The 24,384-nt window shown below is 31.0% G+C and overlaps 1 protein-coding gene across 1 annotated transcript in view; it reads right to left on the bottom strand.

Annotated features, from left to right (window-relative positions):
* LOC129218281 (gamma-aminobutyric acid type B receptor subunit 2-like) overlaps positions 1–24,384 on the bottom strand; it is a 157,589-nt gene that overhangs the window by 93,731 nt on the left and 39,474 nt on the right. The gene's annotated exons all lie outside the window — the stretch shown is intronic.

Genomic DNA, 24,384 nt, shown 5'->3' on the forward strand with positions numbered 1-24,384 from the left:
GTTCGAAAAAGTAAGGTGTATGCAGACTGCAGGTTTAATACAACGTACTTCAAAAAACAAAAATATAAATTTATCTTAGATCAAAATTTCATAGACTAACATCATTTAATAACACAATTTGATGCTGAAGGAAATATTACACAGTTAGAAAAATGTAAAATCTAAATATTCGTAAATATTCCTCATATTTTGAAACATACATAAGTATTGCGTCATATATTGTATCAATAGTTGTATATTTATTTAATTTCATCACAAAATACTTTGCACACACACACACACACACACACACACACACACACACACACACACACATATATATATATATATATATATATATATATATATATATATATATATATATATTTAATGCAATAAACAACGTCTCAGAGAGAATAGAAATGTTTCAAAAAGTTCATTTAGTATTTTTTTCCTTAAAAAGAGAATACTATTGTAATGGATGTTAAATTAATCAAATGAACATAAAATAAATTATATACAGAATAATATTCAAACAAATATCCATATTAAGTGAAAGCAACATGTTTCAAAAAAAAAGTAGGAAAGCAACAACATTTATTCTTTTCCAGCTACATAAAGAGGTTAACTTTCTTCCACAAATGGTTTTATTATTCAAAAATTTTTTTCAGCTTATTGTATTCTCTAAAAGCCACAGAAGCAGAAAAAACCTATATTTTCCTCCCAAAACTCCACTGACAGTATTAATGTGCACAAATTATTTCATACCTAATCTTGAAAACGTCTCCTATAAGAGATGTGAACATAAAAGTATAGCCTTTAGATGATTGAAAAAAAAAAAAAACATAAACTTTTTCAAATTTGTCCACGCTTCTTTATCTTTTTAGGAGAAAACGTGACACAACTCATAAATCACAAAAGGGAATCAGAAGACAAATTTAATGTATTACCCACATTATGAAGCTAAGTCTAATATCTTTATATAGAAGTACTTCAACGTTCCTCAGAATTTATGATGTATTGCTCTATTTCGTAGCGGTGGAAATGTCTTTGCTTTGCTATCAAAGTTTCGAAAACTGTTATCTCTCTGAAGCAAGCAAAGTTAGCGTAAAAAAGTCTCTCAACTCTCTGCCTATAAATATAATTTAAATCCAGAGCATTGTTTAAGTTTTCCTCTTTTAATGGCCATCTATGTTTTTTAAGGAGTTAAGTTAAAATGCTTGCAACTAGCTGAAGATAATTTTTAAGTACAGCAGTTTTGGTTTGAAAAGTCAATCAAAATGAGTTGATTTTACTACCGATATTACCCACTTTGTAAAAAAAAAAAAAGTGTAACCTTAGTCCATAAAATCGGTAGCAGCTTAGCTGCCTCCATTGGTCAAGAATAATTTAACTGATACAATTTGTTTAATGTTACACATTGCTTGTGGCAGGTTACACCATGGTAATGTGTATATAGCGTAACGTCTCACTCATTTCTGAGTAAGGTTACACCAGAATTTTCTGTATGCTTAGAGAGAAATTGCTTGAAAGGTTACACATTAGCAAAAACCAAGCTTTCTTGAACGATTTACCACGTTTATGCTTTTTAGCAATCAACATCCTCCAATTATTTATTTATTTTAATGTAGAAACAATACGTTTTTATTCCACAGGGCGAAGAAGTGACATGAGTGTGGTCGAACCCTACAACGCGAATCTCTGACAGGACGCAAGGCAAGCGCTGTTACCGTTCGGCCACCAAGGGAAGGTTTCGTTCCGCAAAAAAGAGTTTTACTACTCTGTCGATTCTGATATTTACGCATGAGCTTTGAACTCTATTGAAACCATAGTGCTAGATTTGCCTTCAATCTTCGAGTTGAACCAAACCTCCGGTCACTCGTCTGGTCTGTGCTAATTTCATTTTAGCTACCAGTTTGCTTGGCACTCGTGGCTTTCTTAAGAGGTTTTCCATCTCCAGCTCAGTCACTTTCCTATGCAGGGCTGATGAGTGCTAATAAGCACGAAACTGCAGTCCTCTGCTGGAATTGACTGGGCTGGCGGTGTATTCCATGTATTCCTCCATCAGTTTTATTTTTTATAACAATGGTGCTGCACAATTCAGAATTCATGTAACATTACACCCATATATACTGGTAACCTTACACATTTTTTTTTGCAATGCCATGTTGGATCTATGAAATAAAATTATCAGCAGAGATATTCTGTGGCTATTACAGCTTTAATGCATTTATTAAGCATTCATATGCGAGATACAGTAGTGACTGACGAAAAACGCAATATGTGTGTGCAGGGTAATAAGAATGTAATGCATGGAACTCACAACTGCTGAAAAACTAGAATCAAATCAAGTAAAAGGTATTCGTAAACGGAATTAAAACTCAGCATCTTGTCCTTAGGCATCAATTGAGGCAGTAAGAAGCAAAGAGATGTAAGTGAACATTTTTAAGTTTTGAGTAAAACGCGTTTAAAGATAATAACTTAGGTAGGCTTTCATTGAATTTTTTTTTTTTAAATAATGCTGTATAGCAGCAACTATGAGGGCTACTTGTATCATCTCTTGCCCCAAGACAGGGATGAGGTTCACCGACCATGTGTACTGGTTATCTCCAAATTTTTAATTTTGCCACTTACATCCCTTTGCTTCTCAATGCCTCAATTCTGTTTTTGAGGAATACCGTACTTTCACGATAGTAACGTTTTATAATATAATTTATATCTTACTTTTTGAAACGAATACTAATGTTTATTGAGCAATTACCCTTTGTTTATTATTCTCACTTGGTCATAATGGTTGGTTTCCTTCAGTCAAAAGTGCTACTTTTAGTCATTGAAATGGATAGAATGAGCCAAAAAAAAAAACATGGACTTGGAAAATACTTTGATTTTCCCAACAGTTTTTTTTAATTAATTTTTTTAAATGTCCAATTTTTCAAACAAGGCGTGATCTTTATGACGTCACAAATGATTCAATTTGGCGCATCTTTCTACTACGTTTCCACGTTATGATAATCAAGCAGCGAATTAAAATTAAGCTCTACGCTTGTTATCAACCATATCGTTGCCAATGCACGTGAGTAAAGGTGCGAATTAAGTATTTTGTTCTGTGAATGGCAACATTGAGTGGCATTTCATCATTTGTGATGTGACACGACAGAAGTGTAAGCAATGAAAGCGCGCCGATTTAAGTACTTTTTTAAAAAAATATTAAACTTAAATAAATTATTTAAAAAATGGTCATATCGTATGTTTTTAAGCATTCTCTTTCAAATAAAAAATACTTTTAAAATATTTGAAACGACTCCATTGGTGTTTTTTTCCCATGTTACCATGATGACCAGAATAAGTCCTTGTCGAAGTGTTGTAATGCTGTGATTAGAACCCGCGTAACGTTCACAATGGTCCCAGTCTTGGTTTTCCCCAAACTGTAGCTCATTGTTTTTAATATTTATTTTGAAAGACTAATCTTTATCGCCATGGTTAAAAATCATTAGCGGTTTGCGTTCATTCAAGGTTTAAATCAAGCAGAGTTTGCAATCTTTATTTGTTTATTTTTTGCGGGTTATCGTATTATATACACTCAGTAATAAAAATAAGTTTTGGATCAATGTTTTTGAAAGAAAGAAAAATTGAGAACACAAGTTGCTTGCACAGAGGGTAAAAAATGGTTAATTTTATTTGCAAAACTTGCAACATTTGAAGGAATAACACTACATTGTTAACACTTAAAAGTTAAGAGCTTTAAAAAAAAAAGAGTTATTATATATAAATGAATAAGTCAATCAAGTTTTAAGTAATTTCAATAGCTTCTCCTACAAATAACAAAGAAACTATATAAATGCATATTTCTACCATTAAATTAAGTTGCGTTACGTTATGCTCAAAACATTGAAAATAATACGAGAGATCAACTAATAAATTATTTTCAAATAAAAAAAGAACCGACTTCAAAAAACAAAAAGAGACTGAAAAGTAACAAATAAAGAATTATACTTACATACGAGTTTTTACCCAAACGTATAAATCAAATTTAATTTTACAATTCCTGTACAAAAATCAACTAAACTAAACACCCAATTATGAGTGAAAACACTGATTTTTATTACCGTACGATGAATTATTTTAATACCAACTAATTATATACGATCTCTTAATTTTTAATAATCTTTTGAAGTCGGGGCCTCCTATAAACAACTACCTAACGTAACTGACAAGCCACGTGAGATGAACACTAATTTAACTAAACGCGAAATTGGTCTTTAAATCTAAACCTACTCAGTTACGTTAGGAGACCTCGACTTCAAAAGGTTATTAAAAATTAAGAGATCGTATATAATTAGTTAGGTATTAAAATACGAGTAATTCATCGTACGGTAATAAAAAAATTGGGTGTTTAGTTTAGTTGATTTTTGTACAGGAATTGTAAAACAAACTGGATTTATACGTTTGGGTAAAAAGTCGTATGTAAGTATCATCCATTATTTGTTACTTTTCAGTTCCTTTTTGTTTTTTGAAGTCGGTTCTTTTTTTTATTTGAAAATAATTTACTTTTTGCTTTTTAGTGGTGTAAATATAAAATAAGTACGTAGGGTAGAGCATGTGGTTCACTCTATACGTGTCTATACGTGTTTGAGTTTATAGGGGATATACATAAAAAGATTCTGACGAATTGAGAACGTCCTTTTTGAAGTCGGTTAAAAAAAGAAAAGTTCTTAATGCGCATAACATTTTATACGATAGGCACTAAAAACTGATCTTTGTTTCTCTACAGGATTTATTTGTGCGTTAATCTAGTTAGAGTCATTTAAATGTCAATGATTTTCCTAACTATTTTATATTTCACAATAATACGTGTCACGTAACTCGTGAAAAAAAATCACATTTCTCTTTACTAGGCCCCGTTATAGATCAATACCACACTAGAAACAGAGTATCTACTGTGATGTTGTATATATGAAGATCAAAATACTACTCGAACAATGATACTAAATGAATTTCCTGTTTGCTTCAGAGGAGTCTTTATTCAAAAATTGCGATATGACTACGAATGATTAATTCAGGGGAAATAGTTAGGGAGGAGGGTACTCCACCAAAGGAAGAGCTCCCTAAAAAGGAAAAATATCCCTCAAAACACCCTCCCTCGCCCATAAGGGGGCACCCCTGACTAATATTATTGTTTTATGGTACTTTCTTTAACACTGAGTAAAGAAAGTACCTTTGTTTTATGGGGGGCTCTTTCTTTAACAGTAGATTTTATATTTAATCGTTCGATATTGAAATTGAATAAAGTTTATTGTTTTTTGACCATAACCTTTTTCTAAAGAACTAATATGGTGAAGGAAAGGTTTGGGGTCTTAAGTTGGATCCCTTCTATGCATTAAACAACCCCCCCCCCTAAAAAATCGTTTCTTTAAGTGAGACGCTATGGGTTTACAAACAACAAAGCGCGAGTATGAAATTTATTTTATAATTCCAGTACAAAAATCTACTAAACTAAACCTTCAATTATAAATTAAACACTGATTTTTATTACCGTACGATAAATTATTTTAATACCTAACTAATTATATACGATCTCTTAATTTTTTATAACCTTTTGATGTCGGGGCCTCCTATAAACTACTACATAACATAACTGACAACCCACCTGAGTTGAACACTAATTTAACTAAACGCGAAATTAGTCTTTAAATCTACCTTCTCCCTCGATTTCTCCAGGATCCCTTACACCCGGACTTGAATACCATTAGACGACAGGGAGAAGTACACCGTTTCAAGCAGAAAAATAATTTTCCTCATCTGTATAGGCGTCTTCTAGTAATCGGGGAGAGTAGTACATTAAAAAAATTCCAACTAAGTCTGTAAATTAATATTCCCCTAACTGTAAATTAAGCTGACAGCGTCATGAAATATTAAATCTAGAATACTAGTCAAACTTCAGAAATCGGACTCCAGTTACGATATATTTATATTACGATATTATTAAGGAATATAAATTTAATCTTCGGAGGGAGAGACGGGGGGATTTTTGTCTTAAATTCCCTTTGAATTTAACACTATAAATATATTTCACAACTGAAATATTAAAAAAAAAAAAAAAAAATTGATGACAAAATGAAGTTTTTTATTAGCCAAAAAAATATAATAAATTAATTAACTCAACTATTTTCGTAGCAAAATGCATTTAATTTACTGATTTGCTACATGAGTAAGAAATACATTAGTAAGACAAAATTAAAATTAGCAGGCGGTGCCGTGAAAATCAAACCTCGATGCGAGGAGAATTATATACGTATTGTTCAAAACAAGATACCTCCGTCGAAAAAATGCACCGTTCACGCCAAAACCACGTGACCTCCTGTGACGTATCGCGCAGTGACAAAGCTGGTCTACGTAGCCACAATGTGTGAAATTTAAAGTTTCTTAGATTTCTCCGGGACCCCTTAATAGATCCAGACAAAAATAACATGGGGCCATCTGGGAAGCATAATCTTCCAAACAAAAAAAAGGATTTTTTCAAATCGGCCCAGTATTCTTGAAGTAATACGAAAACACACATAAAAAGCCGCAAGCCGAAATCACAACCTCCATTTTTGAAGTCGGTTAAAAATGGGGCGGTTTTTTTAGATTACATAACTAAGCAATAGGGGTCGTTTCCGAATTTTAAAAAGTTATTATTTTTTCTGAAAGAACATGCTTAAAAACATAAGATCTGACCAATTTAAAAATAATTTGACAAAGTTTAATATTTTTTTAAAAATTACTTTATTTGGTGCGCTTTCGTTGTTTAAGCTTAAAGCATATGACATCACAAATGATGAAATATCATTCACTGATGCCATTCACAGAGCACAATATTTTATTCACTTCTTTACTCACATGTGTTGGCAACGATATGGTTGATAGCAAAAATAGAGCTCAGTATTTATTTCGCATCTCGATTATCATAACTTGGAAATACGGTGGACAGATGCGCCAAAGTACATCATTTGTGACGTCTTAAAGACTACGCATTATTTACAAAATTGAACATTTTAGAATATTAATTAAAAATTAAGCGTTGGGAAAATCAAAATTTTCACGATCTATGTTTGTTTTTTCCCCTTGCTTATTTTATCAATTTCAATGACTAAAAGAAGTACTTTTGACAGAAGGAAACAACCCACAGTTCGCACAAGGGAAAAATAGTTTTTTTTCTCCACAAAAAGACGTTAGACAGCCCGAAAAATGAGACTAACAAATAATAAGGATAATAAAAAAGGTGTGTGTATCCATTTCGTTTTCGTTTAGTTCCCTAGTTTGCTTACTTTTTCTAAATTTCTGGAAAAAAAATCCCTTTTTACGCATTTTCCGCTGTTTCAAAACCGAAAACATAAACGATTACTGGAAAACATTATCGCCAACATCAACGTTTAGAAAAGGGGAAAAGAAAAAAATGCGGGGAATGATGGATAAAGAGCCCAAAATTTTGAAGTTTTCAGAGAAACTAGCATATCTGAAAAAAGAAAAGAACGTTAAGTTCCTTATAACAGAAGCACGTCACGTTTTCAGAAATTTGGCACAGAAAATACTTTGGTGAACGCCGCCGAATTTCTTCACAGTTCATGATAAATGAAAAAGCAGAAACAGTCCTGCAAAGCTACGTGCACATCAAAATCGACGGTTATTCACTTTTAAGGAAGTAAAATGTGTTCCTTTCCATATGAATAATACAACTCCCGAGAGCTGAAAGACATATTTTTGGGAGGAAAAAGTGCTGTAATGTAAATTGAAAATATTTTAATGCTTTTGGGGATTCGGATTTTTTTCTTTCTGTTATCACTTTGCAGGTTTTATGGTTATTTGGTACATTTATCTAACATTCGTATTCCATGCTTCTCTAGTACTTTTCTCGATTTTTATTTTTATTATTATTATTATTTTTTTTTTTTTTTTGTACTTTTAGAAATCGTTTAAGTTTTGCATTTGGGACTGGGATCATAATTTTCAAAACAATAAAAATTGAAATTGAAAGCAAAGTCCAATATGAAATGGTAATGGTACTTCAAATGGTTGGCACTTTAAATGTAGATCATTGAATAGGACGTTTGTCGAATGTTTACATAATGATTTTGTCTAAATCTTTGCTTTTACTTTGTGCGTTATTTTCAATGAAAGCTATACATTTAAGATTTAAATTGGTTTTGCTACATGATTGAAGAACACATCCTAAAGCACATTTATACCCTAAAACGTTAAAAAAAAATGAGACAACATTTTTTTTTTTAAATTAAGCCCATGAGCTACTGACATTGTCGACGGGTTGTTTTTCAGTAAGAAACTTCACAATTTTTATTTTTTACACTATTGAATATAATGAAGTCGCCTTAAAGCAAAAATTATTATTATTTTATTTAAAAAAAAAAAAATCTACTGGGGGTATATTTTTTTCTGCTTTTAACTTGTATTTACTTTAAAATAGTTGTGTTGCTCAACTTCCGCTAAACTCGTACCTTATATGGATTTCAAATATTTTAGTGAAAAGTGGCATTGAATTTACTAGGTTTTGCAATGATCGGCTTAGCCAATCTGATTTGTAGTTGTTATTTTACCTGCTACTCTGTATTTACCTTTTTTTCCCCAAATGTTTCCTTTTCTTAAATTGATTTTAATTTCCCTTTCTCTTTTCATACAACATACTTTTCCGAATATATATTTTATTTCTACAGCTTTTTTTCTTGAATTTTTTCTGCCATAAAAGGACGCAAATTCAAGATGTAATTTGTTCAGAAAATCTACTAATTAAAACTTCTATGAAAATTTGTTTTGCCTTATCTTTTATCCCTTTAATTTCTTATACATTTTTAGTTTTTCTTAATTTAGTCTTTTAACGAAATCAAAACGAACATATTTCTTCACTGGTGAAACCATAGTTATCGGGAAATAAACTTCTATCTACAAATTATTTGTTAAAAAAACATGTGACAGATATATGAAAAGAATATGAGAGTTATTTATGTAGGAAACTGGTACATACATTTCTCTGCAGTTATAGAAGTTGAGGAAGGAAATGTTTCTATTTTTCTTCGATCTTGGTCAAAGTGATTATTCTTTTGCGTGACTTTCCGTCATTGGGAAAAGTGTGATTCGATGTTTGTACAAAAGAAAAAGTACCCTTAAACATCTATAAATGCACGACGTTTTGTCTTAATAGTGACTTCTTGTGATAAATAAATATCTGTTGCTTCAGATTTATCGTTTACCTTTTGAGCTTGTCATGCTTGTTTTTGTCTCATATTGTCTCATGTAAAAAATTTCAATTAGTATTCTGCAAAATTACGTCCCATATATCCGAAACACAAAAAATAGAGTAAAAGTATGTACAGGGTGTTCCGTTTTAACCTGCAAGACCTTTATTTTCGCAACCGTTAGTCCTAGATTTATACTTCTAATTGCAAAAATGTTAAAAATCAGATGGAAAGTTAAGATATTGAAAGTTTGAAATAAAACTAAAAATAAGTCAAAAAATACAAAATTTAACTCTTTATACGGGCCTTAGGTCCCCTAATTTATGGTTAGGGAAATAATCTCCATTGAAAAACAATTCCAACACAAAAAGATTGAAATTAGTACGATCAATATCCACCGAGATATGAAACGCAGCGTTTTATGACTTACACCACTTTTCACTCGCCGTCAATAATACCTTTTGGGGGAAAATATAGCGGTTAACAAGTGTTTAAAATTATATGTGTGCATAGAGTGGTTTTTTGAAAAATTTCGAGGATTTGTAGTGTTTTTTTTTGCATAACATTTGCATTTACTTTTGAATAGCAATAAAAAATAGGAATACCTGATTTTTCTTACTTTGTCGACCTGTCATTCGCTTTGAGTTTCAATGGCGATGAGTTCCAATCTCATCTTCTGTATGGTCCTTTAAAACTTTGGACTGGAATATATCCTTGAGTTTTGTTAAGTCAAGTCGTGTCAATGTCAAGATTTTTTGTGTCAGTAATAGTTTTCAATGAAGATTATTTCTCCAAATATTAGCTAGGGGACCTAGCGTCCGTATAAAAAGTTAAACTTTGTATTTTTTTGATCCATTTTTATTTTTGCTTCAATATCTTAACTCTGCATTTGAATTTTAACATTTTTGCAACTGGAAGCATACATCTAGGACAAATGGTTGCGAAAATAAAGATCTTGCAGATTAAAACGGAACACGCTGTACATTGTCTAAGTCATTATGTTTCTAGTAAATGAAGTTGCCGAAATTAGTTTGGTTTTGTAGTACACAGCTTAAACTAACGGTATGAACTTGTTTTTTTTTCCAGAAAATAAATAAAGAAAGAAAGAAGCACGGTCCTCTTACCAAGGGCACAGAAACGATGATGGTACCATTTTTTGCAACTTTCTCGTTTTCAAGCGTTACGCAATTTAAATATAAAACATTTTAGGATATTTCAAAAAATTAACCTTGATAATTAGCTATGAAATGCTTATAATACTTTCAAGTAGTCATTGGCTATTCTCTTAAACTAGAAAATCGATCACCTAGGTATAATGTGTGAAAATTGCTTCTACATTTGAACGAAGCAATTGCCTGTTGGTGATATTTTTAAAGTTAAAATTTTAGCCCTAACTCCAGTGAATTTACCGTAAATGTTAGAGACAGCGATCATTGTTGACCCCTTTTTCGTTTCTTAATTCTGATGAAATGGCAGTTTGACCACTTGAACAGTTAAGTTATCGGATATAAAGTTTGGCGCATATGTATAAAACAATCCAAATTTGGTTCTAAATTTGAAAAGTGACTGACAATTTTGCCATTGAAATATACCCTTATTTTCTATATTTTAATTGCGTATATTCTGAAAACAATAAAGTGGCTAAAAATTTGTCCACCACCATCGGTTTTAGGCTCTCGATACATATAAAAGTCATGTTTCCACGTTTATTCTAGTGAGATATGTAATTAAATTTTAAATTGCAATTTTGAAATTGATTTAAAGTAGCAGTGACCTAATTATATGATGACTATTCAATTTGTTTTTAAAAAAGTATGCATGCTTGACTTATCATTTCTTTCATATCTTTAACAGTATTGAAACGAAAGAAAGAAAGAAAAGTTTGTTTCTTTTAAACAAAAGTGTTGTTTTGAAGATAGGTAAAGCATTTCCAGCCGAAAAATTGAGTAAATAATCAACGTATACCTCGGATTGTTTTTTGTACGATTAATGTGTTCTATTCGAATCGGGAAATCATCATTAGCAGTTTTTTAGAGGAAGACAGAAGCACACACATAACTAGTGGGCCACGTTTTCTAATATAAATCATCACTTTTTTTTTTTTACATTGCAAGTTGTTTGTTAATGTATTGAAAATGTATACACACATTTTAATAATATTTTTATAGAGAGTGCGCTACTTTTATGCCTTATCTACTTAAGTTCCTTTTCAGTTTTTCTGTTGCATCTATCTGCTGTGATCATTATTTAATGCATGTTGAAAAAAAAGGAGAAAAACCAAAAATATTTAAGGAAAACGTTTGAAGTTTTTTTAGTTTATCCGCTTAGAACTGAAAGCAAACCTATCTTCATATAAAAGTCAAGTTTCAGTATTTTTTAAACACTAGAATTACGGAAGGGGTCATTAATGATCCCGAGCAAACTTTTTTTGCTAACTGCTCTTTAATATTTTTGCTAAATTCTTAATCCTTTCTTGACTTTTCCTAAATCATTGCGCTGTGTGATACTATATAGTTTAAGTCCCAATCGGAAGGTTATACTTAGAATTACGGGAGGTGTAATTTTGACCCCTTTGAGAAAAAGGAAATGCTAATGCATTTCATCGCAGTAAATTTTTGTTCTGTAAGCTATATTTGTTTTTGCCAACAAGAAATAATAAAAGAGTGTCTACATATTATCACACTTGCCTGTCACGTGATTCGTAATACTGGAAATGCTTTATAAAGGAAAGAGAACAGTGAAAAGATATTAGGAATAGATGAATGATATTAGGTTCTGCTAGACGATTTATGTTTTTATTCATATTTGATAAAGTAGTTTGTTTTATTTAAGTGAATTTTTGTTTTTGTAAAAGAATATTATTGTATCGTAAAAGAGGGCTAAGGCAAGACGAAATTGCAAAAATGCTGCAAGAACTAGACGCTCTAGATCAAATGGGAAGGAAATACTCCTTGAAATTCGCTCACGCCAATGATCAGTATATTATATATCTTCCACAATATTTTGGACTGAACAGCTATAAATGCCTGAATTTTGTTCATGACATGTACAAAAGAAAGTATCAGCGGAAGGATTTTTTAGTTACGTTTAGAAGAAGGAGAACTCCGAGAGGAACACATACCAAGTACAAACAAACTTTTTCCAGCTGCAAGTAAATTTATGTAAATGCAAGATTCAGTGGAGTAAAAAAAAAGAAAGAAATGTCAAACACAAAAAAAAAGGCAAGGTTTAAAAAAAACTAACTTTGTGCTTCTCTAACATATATGTACAGTGGGATCCCGACTTAGGCGAGGGATGCGTTCCAAGACTCCTCGCGTCAGTCGAAATTTTGCGTTGTGGAAAAGTGTTGTGTATGTGATATTTTTAATAACAAACCCAATCATTTTAGACGATTTAAAACTGTTTTAGACATTTTTTAACTATATATTACCGTTTCCAATCAAGAGCTGAATTTTTACCGTATTTTTTTTTTTTTTAAAGCTGCATTATTCAATGTAAAATACTGTTACGATGCACAAAATCAATGATCAATGGGAGAGAGAAACATAAAAATGAAACAGTACGGTACATAAAGTATGCAGTTATAATAAAGCACTGCACTGTAAGAGTATACAGTATACAGTATACAGTAGATACAATAAGTCACATTTATAACTTAAAAATAATAAATAGTAATGTCCGCTAGTGATTTTCATCTCCTTGTGTTACAGTTAAATACAAATAAAGTAAATTAAAAAATAAATAAATAAATAAATAAATAAATAAAATTACAACGCAAATTTAAAAATAAATAAAAAAAGTATATTTTTTTTTATTTTTGTAAGCATATAATTAACAAAAACTAAACCAAAAATTACTTAAACCGTATTCAATTAGAAATTCTGTACAAACTCTCAGAAAACTTTTTTTTCCCTTTTTTTTTTTTTTTTTGAAAAACATAAGACAATGTTTTTCGATACGATGATTTTTGTAGTGGCTTTAAACCAGGAGACCAACATTACAGATATTACTTTCGTCTAATACCATCGTATATATTCTAGTTGTATAGCTTCGGCACTTTATAGTAATCTTATGGCTTTTGCCTTTCATCGTCCGAAATGAAGCGTTTACTTTTATATTCTCGCGAGACTAACAAAGAACGCACTACAGCTCTAAACTATCACACGAACAGTATAGAAAGAGAAATATCTGGGTCCACGACGGCACTTAGAATGCATTTTTATTGCAGTTATATGGAGCATTAAAAAGCAAAAAGTATTATTTTAACCTGTATGCAGGTGATTGCTGGTTTTTGATGTTACTGAAGGTAATTTCTTTCGGACTTTATGTGGTCTTGTAATTTAACTAATCCATATGATAAGTTTTGTGACTGTGAGGCATTATATTTCGTTTACGAGGAGGTCTACTGCTCTATGTTCCAAGATATAATCGTAAAAAAATCAGTTTGTATATTCAAAAGAAAAGACCATATTGTGTCCAAGGAAATAATACTCAACATAAAAAACACCAAAAAGTCGTATGTGGCTGAAAATATTGCCTACCAAAATGCTGTCCTTTATCTATCGAAATACGTTATTTGTGCGAAATTTTGTAAAATTTAACATACATTATTACTTATTTAATCTATAGATCGAGAGAAAAAACGGAGGGGGGGGGGGAGGGCACGTTTTGAAATGAATTATTTAAGAAGAAAGCAATTTATGCATATTTGTTACTGAGCAATCAAAGCTGCTCGGAGCTCTCACTTTTTCTGGAAAATGTATTTAAACTCCATTAAATATGAGTAGTATATCGTGTGGTTGATTTTAGTTTCTTTACATAACTTCTATGAAATTAATCTCACAACATTGCATCATCTGTTGAAGCTATTGAACATTCAATCCTGTTTTTGACATAAAAAATTTAAATTCTGTCAATATTTCAGAGGCTCTAAAAATTTAACCATTTTTAAAGCATTGGCGAGGAAATTACGCCTAATGCAACAGCGTTGAGGTGTCGAAAAAATCTTTTCAGCATTTTGCCAAAGAAAAACATTAATACAAGAAAGTTAAATAAGAAGTTTTTTTTTTTTTTTTTTTTTGCAGTTGTTTAAAATATTTTAAATATACAGAAGCACGTAATTTTTTTAATTAACTTTAAACGCTTAGGTATGATAATTATGAGCTAGGCTACGGTAACGTGGTATTTGTTTAAAATTTTAATAGAACTTAAAGTACGTTTTCTGACCTAATTAAATTATTTGAAAGAATTTTAGCATTTAAACGAGTCATTTGAAATTCCTGTGATGTCTTAATTTTTTAAAGCTTGTCACCATCACGTCACTAAATCTGCTTAATGTTACTGTTGTGCACATTTCTAAGGGTTCTAAGGACCTTTAACCTTCTAAATTTTGGATTTTTTGAAAAAAATTATGTTATGTATAATTTTATTCTGAGCATAGTTAATATACAATATATATATATATATATATATATATATATATATATATATATATATATATATATATATATATATATATATATATATATATATATATATATATATATATATATATATATATATATATATATATATATATATATATATATATATATATATATATATATATATATATATATATTCGTACTTACGATAAAAGCAAATTCATTTACTTTTTTTTTTCTAAAACGAAATTGTGCTGTTTAAATGCATGTTATATCATGTATTTTTCTTTCAGATTGTTTTTTTTAATTTAAAACTAAAACTGTAACTATATCTTGTACAGAAATTTGATTACAAGTATTTTAATAATGGTTATTTTTTGTGTCTCATTAACATTTTAAGACCCCTAAGACCCCTTAGATTTTTTGAGTCGACCGCTTTGTGAATTACGGTATAACTTTTAACGTATTGTGAGTCTTTAGTTTTTGTTTTTATAATATCAAGTATGAATAGGAAGTTTGAATTATACATAACATAATTTTTTCAAAAAATCCAAAATTTAGAAGGTTAAAGGTCCTTAGAACCCTTAGAAATGTGCACAACAGTAGCATTAGGCAGATTTAGTGACGTGATGGTGACAAGCTTTAAAAAATTAAGACATCACAGGAATTCCAAACGACTCGTTTAAATGCTAAAATTCTTTCAAATAATTTAATTAGGTCAGAAAACGTACTTTAAGTTCTATTAAAATTTGAAATGTATGCAAAGTTTTAAATTTAAGAAACACAGGTCTGTTGGCTGGATACAATCTTCGATTAAAGATGTAATAATTTGCTAGAAAAGACGAGTTCAATTTTTTTTAAACATATTGTATTTACTTATGTTATGTGCGTTTCATAATACGTAAATAGTATGCCATAATTTAACCAAAAAACAGAAACGCAGTTTTAACCATTATTGTATGTCAACTGTTAATATTGTATGTAACTAATTAAAAAAATAATAGTTAAAGAAACAGAAAACATTTTTAACTTAGGGATAAAAAGATTATTTTTTAAAGCAGCGAAATTCATTTTGCAGTCGAAACATTTACGAACTAATAAAGATCTTACTAGTGTGATCACATCCACAAAAACCTTTCTCATTAAAATGGAGAAGGACTACCAAAGAAGATTAATGTACTATCTTAATTTTGAGCATTTAGATTTTTTGACACCATTAACAGTTCGTCCTGATTTGATTTTTCTCGTCATATACATGCACACATACATCGAGATACAATATGATTTTAAAAAGTCGCCAAAATGACCAATGTTTAAATTTCTAGAGAAATACCTAAATATCTCTACTTTATGTCACATAAATGTAGTCTTCATCCTGCACCTTTAAATATATTTTTACTTCCTTTTACAAAAAAGGAAGTACTGTTTTCGCGAAAAAAATTTTTACTCAAAAATCGGCCTTAATTTCTATTTTGCTCACCCCCGAATGAATGTTGTGTTTATTTTTCAACCCGATCACACGTGGATATATGCCTAGGAACGTACAGACACCCGAAGTGTCCATTTTGACGATCCCCGAGTTAATTACAACGAGTTTTCTCGTGACGTCTGTATGTACGTATGTATGTGCGTATGTGTGTATGTGTATATGTATGTCGCATAACTCAAGAATGGAATGTCCTAGAAAGTTGAAATTTGGTACTTAGACTCCTAGTGGGGTCTAGCTGGGCACCTCTCGTTTTGGTTGCATTCGAATGGTTCAAAGGTTGTCTTTTTCTCCTTTTTGGGGGGAAATCATTGTTAATTTTGATGTGAACTCAAGTGGTGTTATAATTCGGCGGAAGGCAATATATCGTCAATCTTTTAGTGCCAAATTTTGTCTCCAACTTGGCGACAAATTTGGAATTTTTTTTTTTAAATCTGGTTTCAATTTGGTCACTTTTGATGATATTTAGAAAGTAAACTATTGAATCACATTAAAACTACTAATAATGAGAAAATTACATTAAATTGGAGTAAAAGGAAGTCATGTGATCCTTCCAGCTCGTTTAATACTGTAACTCATATTCCATATATATCAGTATTTCTTTAAATTTCAATTCAATTTCAAGTTTTGGGCAGATAGTAGGGATACTTTTCCAAGAAATTTAACCAAACGTATATAAAACATGGTGTTATAAGGGGGACTTCGTTACAAAATTTGAAAAAAAAATTTCGAAATGGGATAAAATATAAGTTTTTGGGGGAATTTGAGTCTCACTCTGCATGCAGAAGATAAAGTAATCTATAAGTAATACGTAATATATATCAGCAATTTAGTAAAAATATTAAATAATCAAACTGAATTTTAAAAAAGTTTAGAAAGCCATCGCCGATCTAGTTTGGTGATTTTCAGATAGAAATAAGGTCAAGTTAACAATTATCCATGCATGATTTCTGAGTCTAATTGCATTAAATAACCTTTAAATTTCAAAACAGTATAATTAAAAGCTTATGTAATGATATTACATTTGTTAAGCATAAAAACTAGGTTCGGCAGTTCACTGTCCAACCTGATTTCTGCGATAACTTTTCCCTAAGCGTCTTTGGCGACAAAAGTGCAATTCTAATCTAGTTTGGCGGCCAATTCAGCTAACTGTCTCCAAATGTGACGCCAATCAGGATAAAACGTGATTTTTTTAATGATATAGGTACCGTTTAATATCTACTGTTAAGGATAGTGTGGAATGGTTTCCTCTGAATACCTTGCATCCAACGGTACTGGTATCAGGCTGAGATAGGGTTAAAGATAGACAGACAAACGTATTAGTAAAAGTAATTATAATATGATATTTACTTATTTCATTTCATGTTTTCTGCTAATAATACCATCTATTGAGTTGAGTAAAAATGTCAACAACGTGCATAAAGTACAAATAAAGTAGTAAAATATAGTTAAAAACTCAGCAAACAGTTGTTTCGGGGCTGTCTTATGCAAGCCGCTTCATCAGTGCAAAAAAAAAAAAGAACGAAAAGTCCACACAATGTAAAATGTACGATAACTGAACAAAAAATGGAAGGAAGCAAAGTAAATAGACATGGAAACCGGAAACACATGCGTCACAGAACAGCAACTACACCTATAGTGCGGAAAAACGTCACAAACAAAAAAGGTTTTTAAAGATAAGATTTACAAACACTGGGGAAAGGGGGAGTACTCGACGAATCATTAACTATTGAAACAGAATTTTTCGAAATGTAATAGGATTCCCAAAAATCTAAATCATAAATCGAGGAACACCCATGAATAACCTTGGCAGAAGAAAAATCGAAAATATGATTGAAAGACCAACAGTGTTGTGCAATCGAGGAATGTTTTAAATCTTGCTTCTTGACATAATTTTCATGTTCCTTAATATGGAATTGAAAAGATCGTCGGGTCTGTCCTTTGTATGTCATTTTACACTGACAAGAAATGCTATAAATGCCCCATCGGTCAAGTTCCGGAACCGGGTGTTTTAGTTGCGAAAATTTAAGTTTGTTGGTAGGGGAAAATGCAACTGAAAAATTAAACATTTAAAAAATTCTTGCAATTTGAAGACTGATTCTTGGAAAAAAGGTTAAAACAAAAGTTCTGAATGCCGCTAATTTTTGTTGAGGGGGATGAACAGATAATTTATTTGGGGGAAGAGTGAATGCAAAGGGTTTACGGAAAGCAGTAGTGATAAAATTATTATCTGAACGAGTGATGGAAACATCCAAGAAAGAGAGATGATTGTTCGATTCTATTTCAACGGTGAATTGAATATGTGGATCAACACAGTTTAAAACCGACAAAAGACTATCACAGTCATGGAAAGACGAGTCCAAAAGAACAAAAATATCAACGTATTTGACGTAAAATGAAAACTGTAAAATTTTAAATAATTTAACCTCAAAATAGTGCATATAAAAGTCGCTTATGATGGGACTCAACGAGTTACCCATCGCGAGACCCTCGGTCATTCAGAAAAAATTGTCGAAAATAAAAGTATTTTATTCTAAGCAGGACCTAGTTAGCTTACACAATTCATCGATCTCAAAACAAGAGAAATTATGTTCTGCCAATTTCATTTAAAAACAATCCATCGCCCCTTCAACCGGCACGTTAGTGAAAAGAGATTTAACGTCGAAAGAGGCCATGACATGATCTTTTAACTGAAAATTACGAAGTTTGTTAACAAAATGAAAAGAATTCCGAACAGTGAAAGAGTTGGTGGGTAGATAAGGTGAAAAAACAGAAACCAAAAATTTTGCCAGTTTGTAGGAAGCAGTACCAATATTAGAAACAATGGGACGGAGAGGAATAAGTGGTTTATGTACTTTCGGTAAAGCGTAAAATCTAGCACAACGTGCGACAGAAGGAATAAAATGTTTCTTATAGGTATCAGAATTTGACGGGGAAGACTTAATAGCGATACCAATGGATTTCAATTCCTTTGCACTCGGGTCCTTCTTAATTTGTTCATAAGCTCCCTCTGTGATTAAATTATTGCATTTATTAACAATCTATTTTGTTCAAAACAACAATTTATCCCCCCCCCTATCCGCATTAGTAATAATCAAATCAGGATTTGAACAAAACTCATTGACATAACGCTTAACATTGAGTAACTTATTATTGTGAAACTGCGAATTAAATTTGATATTGTTAGAAATGAGATGTCGAATGGAATCTTTCTGTATGAAAGTTAAAGCACTGAATTTCATGGCCTTCTCAACAGGAGCAATTGAACGAGGAAATGACGGTTTGAATGGAACAGCAAAATTACTATTGAATTTTAAAGAATTGATTTGTACAGAATTTAGGGGAAAATCTGAGAGATTAAGAACAGGTTTTACGTTAATCTTAGGCAAATCAAACACCTTTGACTCCGAAGCAAAATTACAAAGAGTTATCAATTTTTTATTGAGGATTGATCTGTGTTTTCTAGAAGAATACAAAGCTCTATGCCAGGATCTCTTTTCCAAATAATCAAAACTCGTTCAGACAATAATTTTATCACTACTGTTTTCCGTAAACCCTTTGCAGTCACTCTTCCCATACATAAATTATCTATTCATCCCCCTCAACAAAAATTAGCGGCATTCTTTAATCGCTGCAGAATTGAATTATTTAAAAAGTGTTGCATTGGATCAGCGGTTTAAAATTGACATCATTAACACATTACACAGGAAACTTATCAATTCAACTAATAAAAATCAAGCACTGTCTAAGATGAATTATTCTAATTTGGTTTTGTTACCCTTTTTTCAAAGAATCAGTCTTCAAACTGCAGGAATTTAAAAAAAAAGTTTAATTTTTCAGTTGCATTTTCCCCTACCAACAAACTTAAATTTTCGCAACTAAAACACCCGGTTCTGGAACTTGAACGATGGGCATTTATAGCATTTTTTGTCAGTGTCAAATGACATACATGGGGCAGACCCGACGTTCTCTTAAATTCCGTATTAAGGAACATGAAAATTATGTCAAGAAGCAAGATTTAAAACGTTCCTCGATTGCACAACACTGTTGGTCTTTCAATCATATTTTCGATTTTTCTATTGCCAAGGTTATTCATGGATGTTCCTCGATTTATGATTTAGATTTTTGGGAATCCTATTACATTTAGAGAAAATCTGCTTCAATAGTTAATGATTTGTCGAGTACTCCCCCTTTCCCGAGTGTTTGGAAACCTTTTGTTTGTGACGTTTTTCCGCACTATAGGTGTCGTTGCTGTTCTGTGACGCATGTGTTTCCGGTTTCCATATCTATTTACTTTGCTTCCTTCCATTTTTTGTTCATTTATCGTTCGGTCTACATTGTGCGGACTTCGTTCGTTCTTCTTTTTTGCACTGATGAAGGGGCTTGCGTATGACAGCCCCGAAACAGCTGTTTGCTGAGTTTTTAACTCTATTTTACTACTTTCTTTGTATTTTAAGCACGTTGTTGTCATTTTTACTCATTCCATAGTACAAAGTTTTCGACTGCATTTTTACAATCCATCTATTGCGTTGTTTTAACTAAAAGGAAACTCTATTCATTTGGAGCTTAAGAAAGTTTTTCTATTAAATAAAATCATTCCAAACAGTGCTTAATCAATTTAGTAGTAACACGTTCTTCCATTTTCGCAAAGTGTAATATTTTAGGTACAAAAGGAGGATTTGTTTAATTAACTTATTTGTAAAGCAAATTTAATATTTTGCTTTGCAAATTGCTTAGCATGAACAATAAAAAATAAGCATTTCACGGGAATCGCTTGCGAGATTATGCTGAAAAGCAGGAGAAACCTATCATAAAAAGAAATACTTAGGATATTTGACAACAGACCTCTTTTAGTTAGTTGCTAATTTCCAGTAAAACTACACTTTGGTGCTTCAATTTTCACGAAGAAAGTAACAACTCATAAAAGTTAACTATTGCTTTATTCGACAATCTTAATTGATCTTCTTAATGTTTGAGCCAATTAAAATGAAAACTAACTTTAGAATGTATAACTACGTTAAATATTCTGAAAATAAATTTCCTAAGTACTGACTCGGTAAATTTTTAATTACCAAAGTCGAAGAAAATATCTATAACGGATTTAAAAGCACACATGATAAGGACGGCACTTTTGTTTTAAAATACCAACAACTTTACAACATTGATCGTTGATTTCATGTAATGATTTAGACTAAAACTTGTCTTTGTATTTTGCTCGTTTTCCAAGTGTTTTGCTTCTTTTCCTTAAAAAACTAAAAAAATAAACAAGACAGGCGGTATGAAACTCTTCCGCACAGTGCAGTATAAAAGTATCTTAACTTTGTAACCAGGGCTGTTCGATTTTAGCCGCGACAAAAAAGGCCGGCCGGCTTTTTTTTTTGGTTTAAACCGCTTAAAAAAACCGGATTTTAAAAGAAAAAACCAAATTTTATAAGAAAAATATCTTTTTTGGGTTATTTTTACTGATTTTAATAAAGATGAAAATTATCTTTGTATCCTTAATTCAATTACAACTGTATTAAATCAAATTCCACGAAACAAGAATAAAAATTTGGTAGTTGTTAAATAACGTCGTTCCGTACAAAAAATTTGCTCTCTATTAAACAAACTAGTTAGTTCAATAGAATTTAAATGATTATAAATAAGTTATAGTTAAGAGTTCAAAAGATCACATGACAATTCTGCTGTATACCAGACATTTGGTTCAAACTTTAAACAACAATGCACTTATACCTTTTCTTTTAATCACCAAAACTCTGTCTTATTTTCTGAAGAAAAGTGAAAAACATTTTCAGAAAAAATAGCTTCCTATAATAAGAATAAATATAAGAATATATAAAAAACTAACAAGACCATATTGGTGAATGAATTTAAAATATGCCGGAATGATATATACTAGATCTATAATTGTTGATAGGAACATAACATAAATAGTTGCCTCTGTGCTAAACACTGAAAAGATCCCCGATCACTGCAATAAGTCTTTTTATTTTTTTATATGGAGTAGTATAGTATGAGGAACTGGTGGTTAAATCTTTTCTAGTTTTTGGAAGTACTATTTTATGGGAAGAAGGAAGTACTTGAAAGAGGTCTGTCGGATTTTAACCTGGAGAAAAGACGAATTTTTATAGTTTAAACCACTTACTATATCATTTAGTTTTCGTTTTTTCACTAAGGTGTTAATCTATAGCAGCAGAAATCTAAAATATAATGTTTAATGAACGCATAATTTATTTCCGTTTTACAAATATACATCTAGATTGATAAAAAAAAAAAAAAAAAACAACACTTACGTAGGCATGAAAAGGGGCACATTATTGCGTACAAGTGCTTTAAGGATGATACTTTCAGGCTTAAAGATATCAGCTGATGTTGAGGATTATCCAACAAAAGTGTAAGGGTTTTGTCAGAAGTGATTTGCAGTTTTTGTGTATACATGCCTTTTATCATTTTACTTTCAGCAAACTCATTGTCTTATTACTTAAATTGATATTTGTTAGCTCATTAAAATGTATAGAGATCATTATTTTGAAGAATATTGTGCATGATTTATAAAATTAAAAAAAAGGCTCTTTTTTTTTTCAAAAAAAGGCTAAAAAAAGACCGGCTTTTTTGATAAAATCCGGCAGACTTGGCTTTTTTTTAGAAAAGTGCCGGCTTTTTTGCTGCCCTGTTTGTAACAGTTATTAAAGTAATTGTACTTGTTCAGAAAATTTCTACTCTTTGTACAATTGAAAGAGGGACTGTTTTGGTTGTTCAGTTTACAAAAAAATAATTCTTGAAAACGTTAAGGTCAAGAGAACTTGGAAAAACCTTTTTTCTCTGGTTAGAAAAAAAATGATAATTTTTGATCGTTTGCTCTTACAAAAAATAAAACTCCCCACATCATGTTCAAAAACTCATTGGAAGGGACCTTTCTGAGAAACCTTGTATTGCACAAATTCAACGTTACATTTACCACGAGTTCCACCTCCAAAAGTTCTAAATACCGATTTTTTGATGGTAAAAACATGAAATGATTTTTCTCTTCAAAGAGGTTTTTACTCCTTTTGTGCGAAATAATTGTCTGTCACTTGAGGATTTAACTTATGTAGGAAGCAAATGTTTTAGAAAAAAATTAAACAATTATAACGCTAAACTAATCGTTCCATTTGTAAATGTTGTTTTTAATAGGAAAACATTTTTACAAACTATTTTTATAAACCTTGAAACTCACAGTATAAAATAAAATAAAAAAAAAAAAAACTTTTTAGGTGCATTAATAATTTTGTGAGTTTGTCATGTTATAAAGATGAGTTATAATAAAGTAAAATAAATATATAAGAATTGTCATTCTCTTTAAATATTTTGTAATAAACCTTAACTGTAACTTCCATTGGTACCATGCCAATTTTAGAAAAAAGATTGAGTTTAGTTAAATTTCCGGCTCATTTAAAGAATAAATTCATATTTAAGAGTATTGCAGAGTTCAATATGTTTTGTTCAACTTCAGTAAAAAGCTAAAATTCTAAAATCCTTTCGCTGTAGTGTTATAAACAGGTCTTTTCTGCTGCTGGGGATTGGCTTTCTAACAATTTTTATCACGCAAGCTTTAAATGAATGTTTGTGATGAACACTTTGAAGTTACAGAATGTCTGACCCGGTAAAATGTAAATAAAGCGTTCTAGTAAATGTGTAGTCAATACAAGAAAAGGAAAAACCTTGTAAAAAATAGAATTAGCGCGAAGACGTCTCCTATCGGTGAAAAGTAGAAACACATTAGATGTCGCTGAACCATCATAGAAAGATGTAATGCTAGAACTCCATATAACTTTTTGTCATTCCTTAGTGCTATAGTTCAATCAAATTGGAAAGTACGGGGTCACTAGGGAGCTAAAGTGCAAAAGCGCTGTAGTTGAGGGGCATGACGGGGACACTGGCCCTGAAAGATTTGGTTTTTTATTGTAAAAATAAAGCAAAAGTACTCTAAATTGGTTTCGAATCAATTTTTCTATAGGTGAGTCCCCCCAAATTAGTAAGTGAGTTCAACAAAATATGTGTTTCCAACTATAGCTCTAGTCACCCCTCATTTAGATAAATCTTACATTCTCCCGTTTAACTTATGACACTAAACCAACCTGTAAATGTGTAGGGTAAATACTTAAGATAACCGAAATTATAATTTCGGGAACTTGTTTTGAAAATTACAGTACATAAAAGAGAAACAATGTGTTTTATATTATAACTTCATTAAAACATTTTTTTGTTTGACAGTACATTTGTACCTTAA

Source organism: Uloborus diversus, chromosome 1 (assembly GCF_026930045.1).
Source record: "Uloborus diversus isolate 005 chromosome 1, Udiv.v.3.1, whole genome shotgun sequence".
In the NCBI taxonomy this organism is placed as follows: Eukaryota; Metazoa; Arthropoda; class Arachnida; order Araneae; family Uloboridae; genus Uloborus; species Uloborus diversus.